This window comes from Polypterus senegalus, chromosome 9 (genome assembly GCF_016835505.1).
Source record: "Polypterus senegalus isolate Bchr_013 chromosome 9, ASM1683550v1, whole genome shotgun sequence".
Lineage (NCBI taxonomy): Eukaryota > Metazoa > Chordata > Cladistia > Polypteriformes > Polypteridae > Polypterus > Polypterus senegalus.
Window position 1 is genome coordinate 87,797,264 of NC_053162.1, and position 21,650 is coordinate 87,818,913.

General features: G+C 36.2%; 1 long non-coding RNA gene across 1 annotated transcript; it reads right to left on the bottom strand.

The window, feature by feature from the left end:
• Positions 1-3,186: 3,186 nt before the first annotated feature.
• Positions 3,187-21,568, bottom strand: LOC120534959. Its single transcript, XR_005634821.1, has 3 exons — positions 21,535-21,568; positions 4,859-4,940; positions 3,187-3,881 (listed from the first exon to the last, which is right to left on the bottom strand). It is a non-coding gene; the product is annotated as an uncharacterized LOC120534959 (long non-coding RNA).
• Between the last annotated feature and the right edge of the window lie 82 nt (positions 21,569-21,650).

The following is a 21,650-nucleotide window of genomic DNA, read 5'->3' on the forward strand; positions in this document are numbered from 1 at the left end:
AATTCCAAGAATGGTAATGAGGAACATAGCTGGGCTGACCACATCTGGATGTTAATGTGCAACCAGCCAATTTCCTCATCAACACCCTTGGGCTGCTTGGCCAAGCTACCGTGCCTACACCTACACCCCATCCACCCTGAACACACTAAAACCTGGACACTGCCACAGATCCCTAAATATATTTTACCACAACCCACCCATTGTTTAAAGTGATTTATAAGAATACTGTGGTCTATGGTGTCAAATACTGCCCTCAAGTCTAAGAGAACAAAAACAGAAATGAAGTCTGTTTCAGCATTAACCCACAAGGCATTTACTACTTTAACCAATGCAGGTTCTGTATTATGATTTGTTTAGTTTGACCAAAACATATCAAGAACAGAATGTTTACTAGTTTGCTATTGTTTATGCAGTTTCACTGAAGTCATATTGTCTCTATTATTCTTTTATTTGATGTTGGAAAATTTGCTAAATGGAGACCAGCAGTATAGCATTTTTTAATTTCATTGCTTATGTTAAACTATGTTTCATCCCTAATTCAGATAAGTTTTTGTTTTATGTAACAACATTTATTGCAACAAACTGTTCAGCTCCTTACCCAGTAGCTAATCAATTCTAAAGATTTTCTAATCGTAAGCTAAAGATATGAAGAGCATCAGATACTGTACACTATGTATATTTGTGTTTATTTCTTTCATATAACTAAGTCAGAAAAGATTTAAATTATGTAAAAATCAAGTGGATTTAAACAGTGACTCTCTTTTTGTTCTAACATACCACTCACTAAACTGGCAAAAAGTTGCTCTATGCAAAATGTCATCTAAAATGTCATGTGGAACATCTCTTAATGAAAGACGACATAGTCACTTCTTCTTTTGCTCTAGGCTCCTGTCTTATATAAAAGTTTAAAGAGAAAAGATGTTTTTCCAGTCATTCTTATTCCTCTAATGAGGGTAGTGTGCTAATAATACAGATAAAATAGGCTTTTTGTGTTAAGGTGTTCCCTGATATAAGTGATTTTATATAATTAAAGACAACTGGAAAAATCCAGTAAGAGTAACCAAAATTTACATTTAAATCTAATGTCATACAAACATTATCGTTCTTATTCAGTACACATAAAATATTTCCACAAAAGAGGAAAATAAATACAGTATCTTTCCCTTGAAATCTGAATAGGTGAAAATAATTATTTGCCTTTTTAATCTTTTATTTATCCATCCATCCATCCATTTACTAAGCCACTGTAATAGCCATAACAGATGGAATGACATCCCGAATGGGATGGTGGGTGGTCTCTTATCCAGCTGAGAGACCATTATGGAAGGACAGTACAGATGGATGCATGTCCAAGCCAGGATGGGTCCTTTTTCCTCTCCCAGTTGAGGTGAAAAAAATAATGTATGGGTTGGGGAAAGCTGCCCACCAAGAACAGTTCATTTCCCAGTATCATATATGGCAGTAACCTTCTGGCATGGGCCCAGTTTGGACACCCACAGGGTTGCATGGGATTCGTAGGTCAGGAAGACAACCCTGTTGGGGTCCTTGGGTGCCACCACAGGGCACTGCCAGGAAAAGACCTCCCTGTGCACTCACTCAGTTTTGCAGACCAGCAAATATATACTGGTCCATCATCTGAAGTCTAAGAAACATTACTCTAGGGCAGCTTGTGTTCCTGCTTTACTAGCAGGCTTCGGCCTACTATAGGCCAAGTGGGCTTTGACTTCAAGAGTTCAAAAATATATAAGTTATATTCACAAAGTATAGCCCAAGCCCGACCAGGATGACTGTAAACACTTGGCTTATGGATGCAAATGAAGAATCTTTAAATAAATGTAATCACAAAAATCAGAAAAAATAACAAAATGATCAAAAGAGAAAGAAGCAAAAGGAGTTGTGAACAAGGCAGTTCAAAAGCAAACCAGTCCAAATTAAAAATTACTAATTCAAAATCCTTGGACAGAAGAAAAATGTTTTGAAAAATCAGAAAATCCAATGACACACTGGCAATAGAAATACCTGGAAATACAACCAACACTCAACCAAATATCATTCAAACAACTGTAAGACACTCCACTTCCCAGCCTCCTGTTGATAAAAAACAATTCATATCAGGCAGCATTTGTTCATACATAGACACAATAATAAATAAATAAAACAGAATTTAGACATAAACCAACTGTGTTATATGGGCTGGAGACAGTGCCCTAACATAAACACAGGAGACAGAGCTGGAGGTGGCAGAGTTAAATATGTTAAAATTTGCATTGGGTGTGACAAGGATGGAACGGATTAGAAAAGAGGACATTAGAGGGTCAGACAAAGTCAGAGAGGCGAGATTGCATTGATTTGGACATGTGCAGAGGAGAGATGCTGAGTATATTGAGAGAAGGATGCTAAGGATAGAGCTGCCAGGTAAGAGGAAAAAGAGGAAGGCCTAAGCGAAGGTTTATGGATGTGGTGACATGCAGGTGGTGGGTGTGACAAAACAACATGCACAGGACAGGAAGATATGGAAAAAGATGATCTGTTATGGCAATCCCAAACAGGAGCAGCCAAAAGAAGAAGAAAGCTCCTACTTCAAATAGTGTATTTTTTATTCCACACACCCTAAGCTGTGTCTCATTATGTCCCTATATGGACATCTACATATCGTTGGAGACATCACAGTCGTTGCATCCAATGGTATAAATTTTGTAAGTGTGTGACTTATTGAGCCAGAGCCAATGACCCGTTTCCAAAGGTTTCCTTGTGACTCCTCTTATTTAGAGAATACCTCATGATTAATGCATCATACAATGATGTGCTTGGACTTGTTTTGATCAGGAGAATCTACTGTAGGTAATGAGGTGTCACTATTTGCTTTTGTTTTGTGAAGTAATTTTCAAGAGCACATGAAAAATCAGAAGAGCGGTGTAATTCTGTTTCTGGTTTTCAGCCTATAGCTCTCATTTGCTCAGTCAGTGGAAGGGTTCATCACATTGGTTGAAATCTACTGGTTGGAACTTTTTGACTTAAGCATAAACATTGGGTATTCCTTATACAGAATAATTAGTACAATTTTTTTATTATTTTTTGTGACAATTTATGAAACACCACACATATGATTTCATACCAAAATAACAGTTAATCATAAATATTGTAATAATTTGATTACTAGAAGGGTGAAGTCAACACACATCACTTGTAAATGAGGTTTTGATTGGGTCGGTGAGTGGCATAGTTCAAGTCTATGATATGGCAAAAATTTTTTTAAACGCTCACTTGGTCTGGTACCAGGCCATTCAGTGTGCAAGAGGATAGATACAGCTTGTGTTTATCTGAGCAAAGTAATGCAGAGAAATAATAAATCATAATATTGAATGTGTAAAATACTAGTGATTTATTGTATGTCATAAATGTGTCTGTTGTTAAAGCATTCTGGGCATCTGTCGTAATTGCCTCATGCTTTGTCATTTGTGGTGCCATTTTTGTTATTGTAGCTAGTGTAATAAATAATTTCATTCAGAAAACTTCAAAAAAAGTTGATAAAATTGCCCTGCATAATGTCTGTTAGATATGATGAAGATCTGAAAGAAATATGATCAAAAACCAAAGCATCTGACAGAATACAGTGTTGAAAGGAGGATTTATATACAAAAATGGTGATAGGAAGTGATTTGGCAAGAAATTATATCAATACAGAAAGGCAGAAGTGATGTCATCATTGTGGAACTGGAAGTGATGTCATCGGTGGGGAGCCAGAAGTGACGTCATCACGGTAGGACCAGAAGTGACGTCATCCATGGGAGTGGGAAGCAGAATTGTTGTGGAGTGGCCATTTTGTGAAACCAGAAGTACTGAAGGTAAGTACGTGGGATTGTTATTTTTCTTCTTTGGCTCTTTTGAAAGAGAGAGAGAGAGGCGTTAGTATCCAAAATCAACCCTTCATCTCATGGTAGATCACTTATCTTAGGGCTTGTTGGCTGCCTCCAAAGCACATGTGTGTGACACTAATTATTCATAGTTAGGATGCTAAACAGAGTTAATGTTAATGGCCATAATATTATTACTTATATATCTATAGAACACCTAAGTGGTGGCTGCAGCATTGGACATTTAGAGCATAGCTTGTGAATGTCAGCAACTGTAGCACTGAATGTAAAAGTCCACAAAATTCACCACCATACCATGCATTTGAATTTAGCAAGGACAATGTCAGTACAAGCAAACTAAGGATACCACAAAGGTTAAAAAAACTTGCATTCTGTATTTAAAAGCCCCTGATGTTTTTTGATAACTTCTGAGGAAGGAATGAAGTGTGGTGATGATCATGTCTTTCCCAATTTTTGTTATCACTGGGTTTTCCTTTATTTGAGTTTTATTAGTGAATGCAAAATATGTTTGGGTTATTTGGTTTCTTCCGCAGTTGCCAGCTCTTCACGTAGAGCATGCAATTCAAATTACTGTTGTGTAAATAATGTACAGTCATGTGTTGCTGTATACTCAGCTAGAATAATGAAGTTTCACTCAAATAAATAAACTGTTGGGGATGTTCAACGTATACTGTATGTCTGATTTAAATTACTTTAACTTAAAATATTTATGTTTTCTGGCATCACATACCTTTTTCTAGTTAAATTGATTTAAATTTATTAGGTGCCACACTAACACAATTAATTTATGTTAAAATAAAGAATTTGATTTTTTTTTTAACAGAAGAATAATGTGTCACAAGGACTGTTGGTGTTACTCAATTTTCTGTATGTTAATCTTACTCGAAATTAATATTCTTTTTAATTCTCAAAACATGGTATTCCCACTTATACACAGCTAAATTAGATTGATTTAACTTAAAATAATCAACTTATGTGCGTACCTATCCCATACTTGCACAAACTGTGATATTTTTCTCCTTTTGTTGACAACACATTCCAAGGGATTCGCACACCTTTGTGCAGCTAGAAAGAAAGTTAAAGACTTTTAGTAATTTTCTTTTCTTAATGCTGTGGGTTTGTGGAGTTATGGAAACCGATTTATGATACAATTTTGATAAACGTCACTTACCCTACATCAGAAAACCATCTTTTTCTTAATTTCCAAAAACAGCAATTTAATTATTGTTAACATTACATGAAAAATGCAATCAACAAAAATATAATTTGAATACCTTATGCAGTAATAAATGAATTTCTAAACACTTAATAAACTGAACAGTATTGATATACAGTTGTGCTTGAAAGTTTGTGAACCCTTTAGAATTTTCTATATTTCTGCATAAATACCTTAAACATCATCAGAATTTCACTCAAGTCCTAAAATTAGATAAAGAGAAACCAGTTAAACAAATGAGACAAAAATATTATACTTGGTCATTTATTTATTAAGGAAAATGATCGAATATTACATATTTGTGAGTGGAAAAAGTATGTGAACCTTTGCTTTTAGTATCTGGTGTGACCCCTCTCAGCAACAATAACTGCAACTAAACGTTTCCGGTAACTTTGGATCATTCCTGCACACCGGCTTGGAGGAATTTTAGCCCATTCCTCCGTACAGGACAGCTTCAGCTCTGGGATGTTGGTGGGTTTCCTCACATTAACTGCTCGCTTCAGGTCCTTCCACAACATTTCGATTGGATTAAGGTCAGGACTGACTTGGCCATTCTTAAACATTAACTTTATTCTTCTTTGACCATTCTTTGGTAGAACGACTTGTGTGCTTGTATGCATTGTCTTGCTGCATGACCCACCTTCTCTTGAGATTCAGTTCATGGACAGATGTCCTGACATTTTCCTTTAGAATTCTCTGATATAATTCAGAATTCATTGTTCCATCAGGGAAGGCAAGCCGTCCTGGCCCAGATGCAGCAAAACAGGCCCAAACCATGATACTACCACCACGTTTCACAGATGGGACAAGGTTCTTATGCTGGAATGCAGTGTTTTCCTTTCTCCAAACATAAGGCTTTTCATTTAAACCAAAAAGTTCTATTTTGGTCTCTTATGTCCTCAAAACATTATTCCAATAGCATTCTGGTTTGTCCACATGATCTTCAGCAAACTGCAGACGAGCAGCAATTTTTTTTGGAGACCAGTGGCTTTCTCCTTGCAACCATGCCATGCACACCATTGTTGTTCAGTGTTCTCCTGATGGTGGACTCATGAGCATGAACATTAGACAATGTGAGAGAGGCCTTCAGTTACTTAGAAGTTACCCTGGGGTCCTTTGTGACCTCGCCGACTATTACACTCCTTGCTCTTGAAGTGATCTTTGTTGGTCGACCACTTCTGGGGAGGGTAACAATGGTCTTGAATTTCCTCCATTTGTACACAATCTGTCTGACTGTGGATTGGTGGAGTCCAAACTCTTTACAGATGGTTTTGTAACCTTTTCCAGCCAGATGAGCATCAACAACTCTATTTCTGAGGTTCTCAGAAATCTCCTTTGTTCGTGCCATGATACACTTCCACAAACATGTGTTGTGAAGAGCAGACTTTGATAGATCCCTGTTCGTTAAATAACACAGGGTGCCAACTCACACCTGATTGTCATCCCATTGATTGAAAACACCTGACTCGAATTTCACTTTCAAAATAACTGCTAAACCTAGAGGTTCACATACTTTTGCCACTCACAAATATATAATATTCGATCATTTTCCTCAATAAATAAATGACCAAGTATAATATTTTTGTCTCATTTGTTTAACTGGTTTCTCATTATCTACTTTTAGGATTTGAGTGAAAATCTGATAATGTTTTAGGTCATATTTATGCAGAAATATAGAAAATTTTAAGGGGTTCACAAACTTTCAAGCACAACTGTAGTCTGAAAATGTATTACACACGATGTAATTCATAAGTAATGCTATCTACAGCTAAGTAAAGATAAAATGTTCTAATGTATCTTTTATGTAAGTCCATTTAGTTTATACTACTAAAATACAGTATATATATATAGAAGTTATTAAATTCCGTAAAGTAAAATGATATTGGAATGTTGTAGTTGTGTAACATAGTTCGGTTTGTTGAATGTAAGAAAATGTATTTAATCTAACTTGACCACATTATGTTGACTGAGTGTGAGTCATTTAAGGTTGACAATACTAAACACTTATTTACAACTTATACAACTCGGGCTTCTGGAAATTGTTGACATAACAAAGTTAAGCAAATTCAGAAAAATATTTTTGTGTTTTAGATGAGCTTGTTCAATGTCCTAAAAATGCAAGCAGGTGAGAGGTGAGCTTCTTCACCAGATACAGAGGTCAACAACTTGGTAAGGCAGGTTCAATGGGGCAGCAGGGCTTCTTTAGGGTTTATTTAATTTATTCCTTGTGTTCTCCCGTCTGCATTTAAATTAAGATAACCGATCATCCTTTTAAACTTTGGAGTCTTTTTGAGCTATTCCAGCTGTCAATAGATTCAAGGTATACCTTCTCCTTTTATGGGTGTTCATAATTGATAAAAATATATTTTAGCAACACATTACATGGTCAGAATTGTTTTTCACTTCTTAATAAATAGCATGTTGTAGATTTAACGTTTTATGCATGAATAATCCATCACTGAAGGAATCAATTTTTTTTGTTAACAGCCTGCCATTAAATATTAGCATCAAAAAAGGGAAGATATTGATTTTATAATCAGTGGGAATCCAATCTTTAGTGCAGGAACACAGTCATAAGAAGTTAGTCAATTTAATATATACATGGTTTATATAGCTAATTGTCTTTTCTAAGCAATATGTCAAATCTTCTTCTTCTTTCGGGTGCTCCCGTTAGGGGTTGCCACAGCGGATCATCTTCTTCCATATCTTTCTGTCTTCTGCATTTTGTTCTGTTACAACCATCACCTGCATGTCCTCTCTCACCACATCCATAAACCTTCGCTTAGGCCTTCCTCTTTGGCGTCCCACAGAAATAAATTAGAAACCAAGAAGGTATTAGAGTTATGAAGCGAAATTACTAGAATAGATGAACATGCCATGTGTCCAAGTGAGGCTCTTCACAGGAAAAGGCAGGCTCTGCATTCAGAACTCAACCTCCTAACAACCATAAAAACTGAACAACTCATTTTAAAATCAAGACATCATTACTATGAACACGGAGAGAAAGCTAATAAGCTCTTAGCTCAACAATCCATAAGCAAGAAGTTTGCAATGCAATCCCAGCAATCACCAACACGAACGGAGATAAAATCATTGACCATAAAAATATAATGCACACATTTAGAGACTACTATAATTCCTTATATTCTACTGAGTTTAAAGAAGACAACACACAATCTAATGCATTACTGGATGTATTACAGATATCACAAATAGATACTTTTAGTGCAGAGGAACTGGATAAACCTCTGGCGCTATCAGAATTACTAGACGCTATAAAGTCACTTCAAGTGGGAAAGCAGCAGGCCCTGATGGCTACCCTGTAGAATTTTATAAGAAATTCTCCATTCAGCTAGCTCCCCTCTTATTAGCAACATTTACAGAAGCCAGAAACAATCAAATTCTACCTCAAACTTTTCGCCAAGCATTAATCACCGTCTTTCCTAAACAAAATAAGGACTTATTACAATGTGCATCATACAGACCAATTTCACTTCTGAATAATGATGTTAAGATACTCTCAAAAATCATAGCTAGAAGGATGGAGGAAGTGCTTCCTTCGGTAATATCACAAGATCAAACTGGATTTATTAAAGGCCGACACTTAGCTTCCAATCTTCGACACCTGTTTAATGTAATATATTCACCACCAAAGTCAAACACCCCAGAGATATTATTATTGTTGGATGTAGAAAAGGCATTTGACATGATTGAATGAAACTACCTTTTCACTACATTAGAGAAATTTGGGTTTGGCCCGAACATTTGTGCATAGATCAAACTACTGTATACCAATCCAGAAGCTTCAGTTTGTATCAACAACATTTGTTCAGACTACTTTAAACTAGAACATGGTACCAGACAAGGATGCCCCTTGTCACCACTGCTATTTGCAATCACCATTGAACCACTGGCAGTTCACTGTCGAAATGCTTATCAGATAAAGGGGATTATCAGAGAAGGACTGAACAGAAAATTTCTCTATATGCAGATGATATGGTACTGTATATATCAGACCCACAAAATTCTGTGCCTGCAGTCTTAACAGCACTTAAAGAATTTCAAAAGATCTCTGGTCTCAGAATTAATTTGAATAAAATTGTGCTCTTTCCAGTGAATTCTCAAGCATACAATATTAGATTGGACACCTTCTATTTTATCATTGCAGATCAGTTTAAATACCTAGGGGTAAATATCACAAGTAAACATAAAGCTCTTTATCAACAAAATTTCACCATCTGTATGGAAAAAATTAAGCAAGACTTGCATAGATGGTCAACCCTTCATCTCACTCTAGCTGGAAGAATTAATGTTGTTAAGATGAATATCCTTCCTAAGCTTCTCTTTTTATTTCAAAACATTCCAATATACATAAATAAAGCATTTTTTAAGCAATTAGATTCAACCATAACCTCATTTATTTGGAACTCAAAACATCCACTTATCCAAAGAGCAACCCTACAAAGACCTAAGGCAGAAGGTGGCATGGCTCTACCTAACTTTCAGTTTTATTACTGGGCAGCAAACATACAAGCTATAAAAACCTGGACACAAATAGATGAACATACACAGGCTTGGTCTGCAATAGAAATAAAATCCTGCAGTACTTCTTTATATTCCCTGCTTTGTGCCCCAATAAATGCAAGTTATCACCAATATACTAATAACCCAATTGTGCTTCACTCACTCAGAATATGGAACCAATGTAGAATGCATTTTAAGATGGAGAAGCTTTTATATGTGGCACCTCTGCATGAGAACCACCTTTTTCAGCCCTCGCAAACATACAGTATGCAGTTTTTAATATCTGGAAAAGATTTGGGATTAAATTACTTAGTGATCTTTATATAGACAACATCTTTGCATCCTATGAACAATTACATTCCAAATGTAACTTTCCAGCAACACATTTCTTTCACTATCTTCAAATTAGAAACTTTGTTAAACAGAACCTGCCTGATTTTCCTCATCTCGCACCTTCCTCTATGCTGGAAAAAATATTGCTCAGTTTTGAGGACTCAGACAGCATCTCTGCAATATATAAAATTATTGAACAGTCCCTCCCTTGCAAAGCTCCAAGAGTACAATGGGGAAAGGATCTCTCACTCAACATATCAGAAAAGGAGTGGAAGGTAGCAATGCAAAGAATCCACTTGAGCTCCATATGCGCAAAGCATACAATTATTCAACTCAAAATTATATATTGAGCACATCTGTCTGTCTTAAAACTGTCCAAAATGTTTCCAGGGCAAGATCCAACCTGCGAATGCTACAATCAAGTCCCAGCCTCACTGGGTCACATGTTTTGGGCCGGCCTCAAATTAACATCATTCTGGACAAAAATATTTAAGTGCCTTTCAGACAGCCTTGGTGTCACAATCCCTCCTAACTCATTAACAGCTGTGTTTGGTGTTCTTCCAGGTGGGCTTAAAGTGGAGAAGGACAAACAAACTGTGATTGTCTTCACTACACTATTGGTACGCAGACTTATTTTGCTAAACTGGAAGAATCCTAACTCTCCTCTTTTAAGTCAGTGGGTAACCGATGTTTTATACTATTTGAAATTGGAAAAAATCAAATTCTCAGTTACAGGATCTGTGCAGAACTTTTTCAAAACCTGGCAGGATCTAATCAATAATATTTTAGAATAAGCACTGAGAAAGTAATTCTCCTCGCATTTCTTCTACTTCTCCATTCATCTTTATTCGCCTATTAAACTCATCAATTTATGTATGTTTACAAGCTTTAAGTTTTACTCTGTTGGCCATGCTCTCTTTCTCAAGGGTGGGGGTTGATTTGTTTTCAATCCTATTTTTTGTAAAAAAAATTGATCTATTTGTATGTAATGATTACAATAAAATCAATACAATCTGAAAATAAATAAATAAGATTCCAGGATATGTTGGTGAAAGGATTCTAGTGGCAAAGTCACCATCGTGCCATTTAATTTCAGCTGCCCCCTCACCCTATAATACCTTTACTCGTTTTCTAAACCAGTGTATTTGAAATTAAAAATTTTCGCAATTTCCTTAATGTCAAAAAAATTAAAGAAAATTTCTTCGTAGGTAGAAGAACACTTGACTTACACATTTAACAAATCGGCGACAAGTTTAATTAATTTATCAGTAAAATTCCGATTAACACTACAAAAACTTTTGATTGATGTGCTGCGTACTTGGGCTGCCACAATTCACGTGTTATGACTTGCCCGTTTTTCTTTGAAGCAAGTTACCAACATTCTATGGGAAAAGACGAGCCCTGCACCGAGCCTGCGTTTTGTTCTATGTTCAGCTGCCTTCGTGCATGCACCTTTTGTATGTCCGGCAGAACCGGGCCTGCAGCCTGTGAATGTTGCAGTTTAGCTCCAGCCTCACTGAGCCACATGTTTTGGATGTGAACCAAATTAACATCAATCTGGATAAAAATCTTTGAATGCCCTTCAGAGAGCCTTCGTGTCACAATCCCTCCTATATCATTAAGGGTGGTATTTGGTGAACTCCTGGATGGGCTTAACATACAGAAGCACAAACTGATTGTAATCACCTACACCACATTATTAGTACACAGATTTATCTTGCTCAACTGGAAGACTCCAAACCCACCTGTTATAAATCAGTGGGTAACTGATGTTCTATACTATTTGAAATTGGAAAAAATATAATTCACACTTAGAGGATCTGTCCAGATCTTTTTTAAAATATGGCAAGATCCAATTAATCAAATCTTAGAATAAGCATTTATATCAGGGAAAAGGAAATTTTCTTTTCTTTGTTGTTTTTAAAGATTTGTTCATGTTGTTGTGTCCCACTTTTTGCCTTGGGCAGGGGTTGAATGGATTGCTAAGTTTGACATGGTTGTATGGAATGTTCATTTTTTCAAATAAAATAAATAAAATAAAATAAAAAGTTTTAAATCCCTAGGTGCTTCCATTGACTGTGTAGTGACAGGGAATGAAGTAAGCTTTTGCAATGCAGATTATTTATTTATTAGTTTATTTATTCAGTTGTAAATCAGGAAAAATGATAGGTTTTGCAATGGATATCATTTTGCTGGGCTATTATTCCATATGCATGTGTGTGTCTTGTCAGATTTCATTCCACTGACCTGTAAAGTCAAAGAGTTTAGGAAGATATTCACTGAGAGCCATCACTCCATAGTCAGGGGTTCCATTCTGGCTAACAGACAGCAGTAGTAGTGGGAGAAGGAATGCAATCAAATGAAAGAGGTGCCCAGCTGCAGCAGCATTAGGATGAGATCATGAAACTGGGTAGATGGTAGCATGTTGTGTAGATTATGGAAGTATTTGCCGCCATAGGTGCTTGCTTATACTGTCTATGACTTTGTGCTAGTATAAATTGATGTAGGTAGGTATGGACTGGAATCAAAAATTACCCAAGGACTATTATCCAGACTGGCCCATCACAATTAGTTGTATGCTAACCATACTTGCACCAACCCACCACCACACCTCATGCTCACATAACATTCCTTTTTGAATTGTAAGTAAAGTAGTGTAGCACACTCATAGACATAAAACCTCTGGCTGTAAAGATCCTGCACTATCTATTATTGTAAAAAATTGATCTATTTGTATGTAATGATTACAATAAAATCAATACAATCTGAAAATAAATAAATAAGATTCCAGGATATGTTGGTGAAAGGATTCTAGTGGCAAAGCCACCATCGTGCCATTTAATTTCAGCTGCCCCCTCACCCTATAATACCTTTACTCGTTTTCTAAACCAGTGTATTTGAAATTAAAAAATTTCACAATTTCCTTAATGTCAAAAAAATTAAAGAAAATTTCTTCGTAGTTGTATGCTAACCATACTTGCACCAACCCACCACCACACCTCATGCTCACATAACATTCCTTTTTGAATTGTAAGTAAAGTAGTGTAGCACACTCATAGACATAAAACCTCTGGCTGTAAAGATCCTGCACTATCTATTATCTGTCTCTGTTGCTTTTCCAGCTGCTTTGTTCTTCTTCTTGTGTGCTGCACTGCAGATGCTGCACATTGGCTGATCCTTGACAAAAAGCTGATGTGCATGGATTTAACACAAGTAAAATGTTAGGTTTTAGTCCTAACTAAAGTTCTGTTCAATGTTTGCTTTCTCTTGTTAGCTCCACTCCACATGTTTTGAAAGGTGGAATCTTTGTAAAATAAAGCATCAAACAGTTTAGATGACTGGCACCATTCAACTAGAGCAGTGTTTCCCAAAATTTTTTAGTGGTGGCACACTTTTTGTAACTAAAATCATCCTTTGGCACACCACGCTCTTACTAACCACAAACACATTTTACCTCATACACTTGCTCAACTGTCCGAAGGGGCAGGACTACTGATGAAGCCGGTGAAAAAGAAGCTCTGAGATCAGAGTTTGCAGACACAGCAATTAGTGAGCACTTTCCAAACTGCTTTGCCCCTTTGCCTGTCCCTATTTTGTCTCAGTGGCAGCTTGTATGCCCACTGCCCACCAGTGCTGTTAGGCTTGGTGGCAACCACACAACCAGGGCAGATGGTTGCCTGGAAAGCAGACTGAAAATGTGTCTGAAGTGCTCTAAGAGCTCTTTGTGCAAAATCAGGATTGTGGAGCTGCTTTTATGCCAGCTTCTTCAGGTAGTCCTATCCACCTCCTGAGCTTGTCCCTCTCAGGTTCAGACCCAAGTGCACTATACTATTACTTCCACAGAACACCTGGGTAGCTCTTATGGCACACCACTGTGCCACAGTACACTGGTTGAAAATCACTGAACTAGAGCAAATAGGGTCAAGGAGAAGTCTAATAAATGTGATGTCTTGTTTAACACCAGACATTAACACCATGCTTAGAAACGTTCAACCTTCTTTAAAAATTTCTTTTAATTTGATTGCTCTGCTGAACTTTCATGGCTTGTGGCCATCGCAGGGTGTAATGCATCCTGAAGAAAAGGCAGATATACTTTTATAAAAGAGACTGAGAGATGAAAAAACTAAGTCACAAAACAAGTTAAGGTCAAAATTGTTCTGGTTTCATTTTGATTTTATTTTTTCTGAGCAATTCTTTTAGTTTAAACTTTGGTTTCTGGGAATTCAAATCAAAGTAAGTCTGTGGATTAAAAGTTCACAATTTCTAATACTTGAAATTGGGTACTAGTTTATTAATTTATTTTAACCGTGACACCATTTTGTTTTCATGAAGTCAACATTATGAGTTTACATTGCTAGGATTTGGGTGGGCCTGTCACCAAAAGTTGCGTCAGATGGTGTCACCGGCACAATGGTTTACTAGCCCACTCTACAGGTTTTCAGTGGTCCAAGTTTATGAATATTAAGTGAATACACCCTGAGACTTTTCTAAATGATTTTCTAGCAAACAACTTAAAGTTCTCTTTGTTATGATTTGCATTTTTTTTTTATTAATTTTTTGTGAATTCCCTTGAACACGTGTGGACAATATTCTGCATACATCTATCTGAGGCATTTTAAGGTTAATGATTCTAAAATAAACAGTAGTTTCGCATTTAACAGTGATTTTTAAAAAGTGGAAAATAACTACTTATCTTGAATTTTTTCGCTGTGAAAATGCAAGTTGTAGCCCACCGTCTGAGTGTCATATGGAAGTGTATTAGGGTACAGAGAAAAGAAAAACAAAATAGGGACACAGTTGAAAAAAATGTCCAAATGTCAACTTTAATCTCGAAATTTCCACTTTAATCATATACTTTATTTCGTCATTAAATTAGAACATCATAAAATTCATCTTAAAATTGTTTAACTTACTAGTTTCTCAAATTCTATTGTAACTAAAGTAGCACATTAAATGCTTTGTTTTATATGTGTTCTATGTGCTCTATGTGTGTGAATCACTATGTGATTCTTAAATGGGCTTTCTCTTCCTCCGACAGGACACGGAATCCATTACATTCATGATATTACAGTTCTCTGGATAATTTAAATACCGAGGTGTATACTTGAAATCATTTTCATGATGATAGGAATTAAAGCATGTTAATAAACATGGGGACACGGTGGTGCAGTGATAGTGATGAACTGGTGTCCCATCCAAAGATTGTTCCTGCCTCACGCAAGATGCTTGCTGCGCCATGCAGGACCTTCCATGAAAGTATTTATTGCAGCAGTACTATTTCTTTCAATCGAACTAACCCCTAATTCCTGTCCTTCCTTTTCTTTCTCCAAGTACCCAATCACCACACAATCAGCTCAGTAATAGACGTTAAGCCATCTGTAAGCTTAGAACGTCCATTCTTCAAAACGTTTAAGGAACATTGAAATATCTACATAGTACGTGTTTAATTAATTATTCTATCCATCCAGTGTTGCGCCAGCCCCAGCAAGAATACAGCGTGAGGCAGGAACAATTCCTGAACTGGGCACCAGCTCCTTGCTAGCGCTGTGACACCGTGGCCTCACATGTTTAATTATTAAAAATATAGATTATTTAAATGATATTAACATTTTACCTATATAATGTAATAAACATATTTTGCAGCATTTCATCTTAAAAATGATATCGTCATCATATATAAATACGCACTTTATAAAGTGGCTCAAGTTGTGCAATATTATAATTGTATCGCAAGTTTACAGTGAGGTAATTGTACTTATTAGTACAGACAGTTCTACAAGGAGCACTTGATGGACTAACTGATTGCATTTATAGTTCTTGGGATGAAACTGTTTCTGAACCGCAAGGTAAGTACAGGAAAGGCTCTGAAGCATTTGCCGTATGAGAGCAGTTCAAATAGGCAGCATGGCTGAAGCAGCGCGTGCTAGATGTTGTATCCCGATAATTCTCTTTCCGATCAGCTGCTGTAGAGCTGTGATTCCACATTCAGATACAGTGATATAAATACTCAGAGTGGTGCAGTGAGAGTAATATAGAAAAAGATGATCCGCTGTGGCAACCCCTGACGGGAGCAGCTGAAAGAAGAAGAAGGTGCTGTGAGAGTAACAACGCTAAAGCAGCTAGGGAATTTGGAATAGTTTGGCCATTCCGTGGACTATTATATTGTTACAGGTTCATTACAATCAGATGCCTTAAACTAATAAACAATATGCAGTTAATTTCAGTGTATATGATAAAGCCGCATCAGGGATGTGAATCTAAAAAAAAAAAGGAAACCACACTGGAACAGTAGCACTGCTTTGACGCTGGGTGCTGCCAGTTTGTAAAACCAGGCGGAAAACTTGCATACGCCAGGGTTTGAGCTAGCGTGAAAAAGTGCGTGGCTTTACACCAAGTTTAGGTTTTATACATCACGATTTGAGCGTGGAAACAGGAGTACACAATATTTTTGTGCATACGCACCGTTTATACATGAGGCCCCAGGTTGTAACCATAGATCTTCAAATGGAGGTCTGCTTATAATTATATAAAGGTGGCCTTTGCTGTTATGCACCTAAAATCTGGAATACTTTAACAACAAAAATTCACTAAGCTTATACTGTGGAACACTTTACAAAACTGCTAAACACCCATTATTTTAATTTGGCTGTTTCATAGCTACATTTTAGCTGAAAGAATATGACAATTTTATCCCCATAAAATTATCATATTCTTTAGGGTCTGCAATCTTTATTAATCTCCTCTTTTCTCTGCTGTCTTTTCTAATTCTTCTGTGGTGGCGATCTGTACCACCACCACCCCAACCACCTGATTAATGCACCATGCAGCCACCTGTCCACAGGATGAACTTCAGCAAATCGTATCTCATGAAGCCTGAAAACAGTGAGGAATGAATTAAGAACATTTATGTTAGGTAGAATGTCCATTGAGGGCTGGGCAGTCTTTTTTTTTTTGTTTTGTTTTTACTGGCCTCCCAGCCATCTGACCTTATCACTGAACTCATATATATGAGTATATAAGGATGTTTTTCTAATTGATATTTATCTCTTTTTAAGATTGTTTAGATTCAGTTTTTTTTCTTTAATATTATCGCCTTATATTTATTTATTTGTATTTCATTTCCTGTTACTTTCTCTTTGATTTTTTGTAAAGCACCTTGAACTACATTGCATGAAAATGTGCTATATAAATACATTTTATTTTTGATGATGAAAATATTTTATCTTTATGTTTATGTTTTCATGCCACCATTTTGTTGTTAGCTACATTCCAACAACACTGGAAGCAATAACAAATGATGTCAAAATCATGGGACTATTCAAGATAGAAGCACAATATCCACTTCATCCAAGTTTCTTGATAACATAACTTTTTGTCATGTGGTAGTTAGTGCTAAAAATACTTTCGAGCAAATTGAATTTTATAGTGTTTTAATATGACATAATATTTGGATTTCTGTATTGGTTCACGGTCTGACTAGAACTTCACCATTGGTCTCATAATAATAATAATAATAATAATACATAATATATTAAATTAAGACACATCCTTCGAGGCTTTATTATTTTGGGGCAGGAGTTTAACTGTTCCCCTGCAGTCTATCGACCTCAGGTCTTTCTGGATGTATTCAGGCTTTTTTGGATTTGGTTAGGTTTGAGATATAACAATTGCACGTTGGTGCATTGAGCATTTTCTTCTCCTTGTTCTGACCATGGCCAGATTTGGATTTTTAAAACTTTGGCTTTATTATTGTGGGCATATTTTTTGATTTTTGGAATTGGTAATCTCAAGTTAATTGTTTTTTGTTTTTATAAACTTTTTTTTATTTTGAGTTTGTTTGCATTTCGATTATTGAATTTGGTATTTTTATATTTTGTAGTTCTTGATTTGTCTTTATTATTGAAATTACTATTTTGTTTAATAAATCCCTTTAATTATTTTAAGCATATTTTATTATGACCAAGATTTTTGATGGTTTCCTTTCCCTTTTTGGTATTCATTTGGGCAATAACCATACATGGCATGAAAGGCTTTTTTCCCTTCACTGTCAGCATGAATGTCATTGTACAGAAAACTCCTTTATCTTTATTGTGGAGTTTCTGCTTTGTGTGTGGGACTTCTTATAAGCATTGGTATTTTTTTGTTTGGAAACCAAGAAACCAAAATATTCAAGATTAGCTTAGATAGGCAGACAAAACAGAAAGTATACTTATCAAATTGTAGCATTCCCATTGTTGTAAATGTTAGAAAGAAATTTCCATAATTTCAGGAATAGTGCTGGCTAACGTATTTTTGTAACTAATTAGATCTTATATTGAGTATGACCTTCAGCAAAACATCACTAATCCAAAAAGTGTTCATTGTGAATTGCAGTGCAGTAGTCAGTCCATCACGGCTCCATTGGGGTCATATCCAGCCCTGGCAACATGTGGAATACCATGTTCCCCCATTTCTTTGTGGGTATTTTCTCCCACATCCCAAACAATATATGGGTTTAGTGATTTGGTGAACTGCGGTGGGTTGGCACCCTGCCCAGGATTGGTTCCTGCCTTGTGCCCTGTGTTGGCTGGGATTGGCTCCAGCAGACCCCCGTGACCCTGTCTTCGGATTCAGTGGGTTAGAAAATGGATGGATGGATGATTTGGTGAATCTGTAGTCAGTGTTGATTGGCACTGAGCTGAGTTTGTTTCTGCCTCGCATTTTGCCTGATAATGCTAAAATGAGATTAATCCACTTTAGAAAATGAAAACATAGATGGCAATGTTTGTGCATGTGAAGGAGACACTACATGGTAGCTATAGTAAAGAGAAAACATAAATTTGCAGTGAAGATGTAAACCTTTTTATGTATCTGTGACAAATCCATTTATAGTAATGATAATTTCCATAGGTTGCACACTTCTAGCATCATCTTGATCTTAACATATTTCATTTAGACACAGTAGACACATCCACCTCAACATTTAGTAATACAGTTTATAGTAGATACATATAAAAAGTACCTCTTTCATAACCCCTTTTGATTAAAATATATGTTGACTCAGCAGTTTAGCATAATGCATTTGATTCTGTAATGCTGGGTGTATCTTCATGCTCCAATATATAAACGTCCACCCATTTTTTTAATCTCCTCAGTCCAATAAATAGACATAATTTGTCTCGGAACCATTAGACATAAAGCATGAACATAACCATTCATTGCACTAGTGGGCGCATTTACCCATTTAACCTCTTGCACTCACTGATTAATCTGAAACACATACATCTTTTTAAACAATATCATTAATTACAGGGGTCAAATGCACAAGTCTACCCTATAGCTTTGGCATGTAGCATGACCATTGCCTTAGAAATTATAAAGTTTGTAAGATTGGTAAAGTTTGATTTTCAAAATATTAAATGACATGAGGACTCGTACACTGCTTGAGTCCAAGGATTGCTAATGGTTACAATGGCAACTTCTCTTTAAGATAGTCATCCAAACCAAGGTTCAGTGCAAAAATGTGATACTTTATTTGTGTTGTCTGTTCTGACAGGTCATTGTATTGTTTGTTTCTTAAACCTTTTTTTTCTTCCATCTACATCATTTCTTCTTTTTTCTGATAAACCTAATTCATACAGTCCAAAAACTGTCATTTTATCTAAAATGTTTACTAATAACTTACTTTAGCAACAAGAAAGCAAAATATGTAAACTAATATGAAATTAAAAGAAAAACAGTTTTAGGAACCCACAAGCTCATGTCATTATCTGATTTTATTACATGGATAACTAAAGTGCTTTCTGTGGACATGAACAAAAGAACAACAAAGAGGACATCCACTATATAAAAAAATCAGAACCACAGTAAGGCACAAGGCACATGAATAGTTATGGAGAGAAAGATATACTAAGTGCACCATATATCAAGTGAGACGTCTTACTATGAAATGTGCAGTAGCTTACCCTTTGCAACAAACCAGATTTTATGCACCAATTATTCAGTGCTTTTACAGTGAATCAGTGACATAATACATTTTCATTTATACAACTCCAATTGAAAATACAGTACATGTGATCAGTAATCAGCACTTTTGATATTTTTTTTTGCAAGACACATAGGTTAACATTACTTTCCAGAAAAGAAATTAATAATCAAGTGGAGAAGTAACAAAGCACTTACTGTACAAATGTAAATTGTGCAGCATGATGACAGTTATTTCCCTCTCATTAATCCTGACCTTCCATATCTTTCATAACGGAGCATAGGTTGATAAGTAATTAACTGTAAACCATTGGAAAGTGATACTGTACCTAACAGATAAAATCAAGTTTTGTATGAAAATAATATTGTCTCAAACAAAATCATCAGTTATAAAACAACGAATGTAAAGTGGACATTTGTGGCAATTATTGCCACACGTTTTAATGTATTACGTGGGATTTTGCTGTACATTTTTTGTAAATGACATTTCATTTAGATTTATTGTATTTTAAGTACTCGTTAAATTGACGGGTGACACTAAAGTCACTGATTTCGGGTTGTCAGTCACTAATTACATGAAAAGGGTTTGACCTATGACCCCATCCACATTTGTCCCTGCACAATCCTGGCTCTCGCTGCCAGGCGGCACCATAGACATATATAGATAGACTCCGCATTCACTGTGTTGCCCAGTAGACACGTCCGCGCTATTGCGAGTGGCAAAAGTGCCATTTAAACTAATACAGGTATACGTGGAAACCGGGTTTTCTGATAAAAAAACAATAACGTTTAAAGCAGTGTAGTTTACATGCAATTATTTATATCCATTTATACACTAATAATGGCAATTATTACATAATAATACTAATAATTATTATTATTAAATAATTCCTCCCATATAAGTAACATTTCTCGGACTGCCTTCTTCCATCTCCGAAACATTTCTAGACTTTGTCCTGTTCTTACACAACACAGTACTGAACTATCGGTTAATGCCCGAGTCACCTCACGTATAGATTACTGTAATTCTATTCTATCTGGCATCCCACAAAAACTTATCCATCGCTTACAACTTATTCAAAATTCTGCTGCCAGGATTATAACCTGCTGTTCTAAATCGACTGAACATACTACACCTATTCTCTCTCAACTGCACTGGCTCCCTGTTAACTACAGAATACAATACTAAATACCGCTCTGAAAATTTAAAGCTCTCCGCAACCCGAATGATCTCCTACAGACTGACACTCCTTTCACTCACTCAGATCCTCATCTGCAGCTGTACTTTCTGTACCACACATCAAACTCTGTGCTATGGGAGCTCCAGCGTCTCTCGTTGTGCTACTCAACTCGGGAATTCTCTTCCCTCTCATATACTTCAGCTCGATTCAATAACACATTTTAAAACTGCCCTTTTCAAACTGGCATACCAATTATGAATTTAGCACTGTTACTGACAGTTATCGTGGTTTGTTTGCTAATTATTGCTTTTTGATTTATCATTCTCTTGTTTTAATTTAATTAATGTTGTTTAATATTATTGTAAGATGACCTTGAGTGCTAAAGTTATAAAACGGGATTTTCTAATGGCCAAATAAAACCAAAACAATTGTTCAGCCTTACCTATGAAATGTAATCCCCCGGGGGTCTGGTTTGGAGCGTACAGCGGTTTCTACAATCCCAAGCAGCTCATGCGTGAGGCATCTTTATCCATTACTTCACTCCACATCAGTGCCACT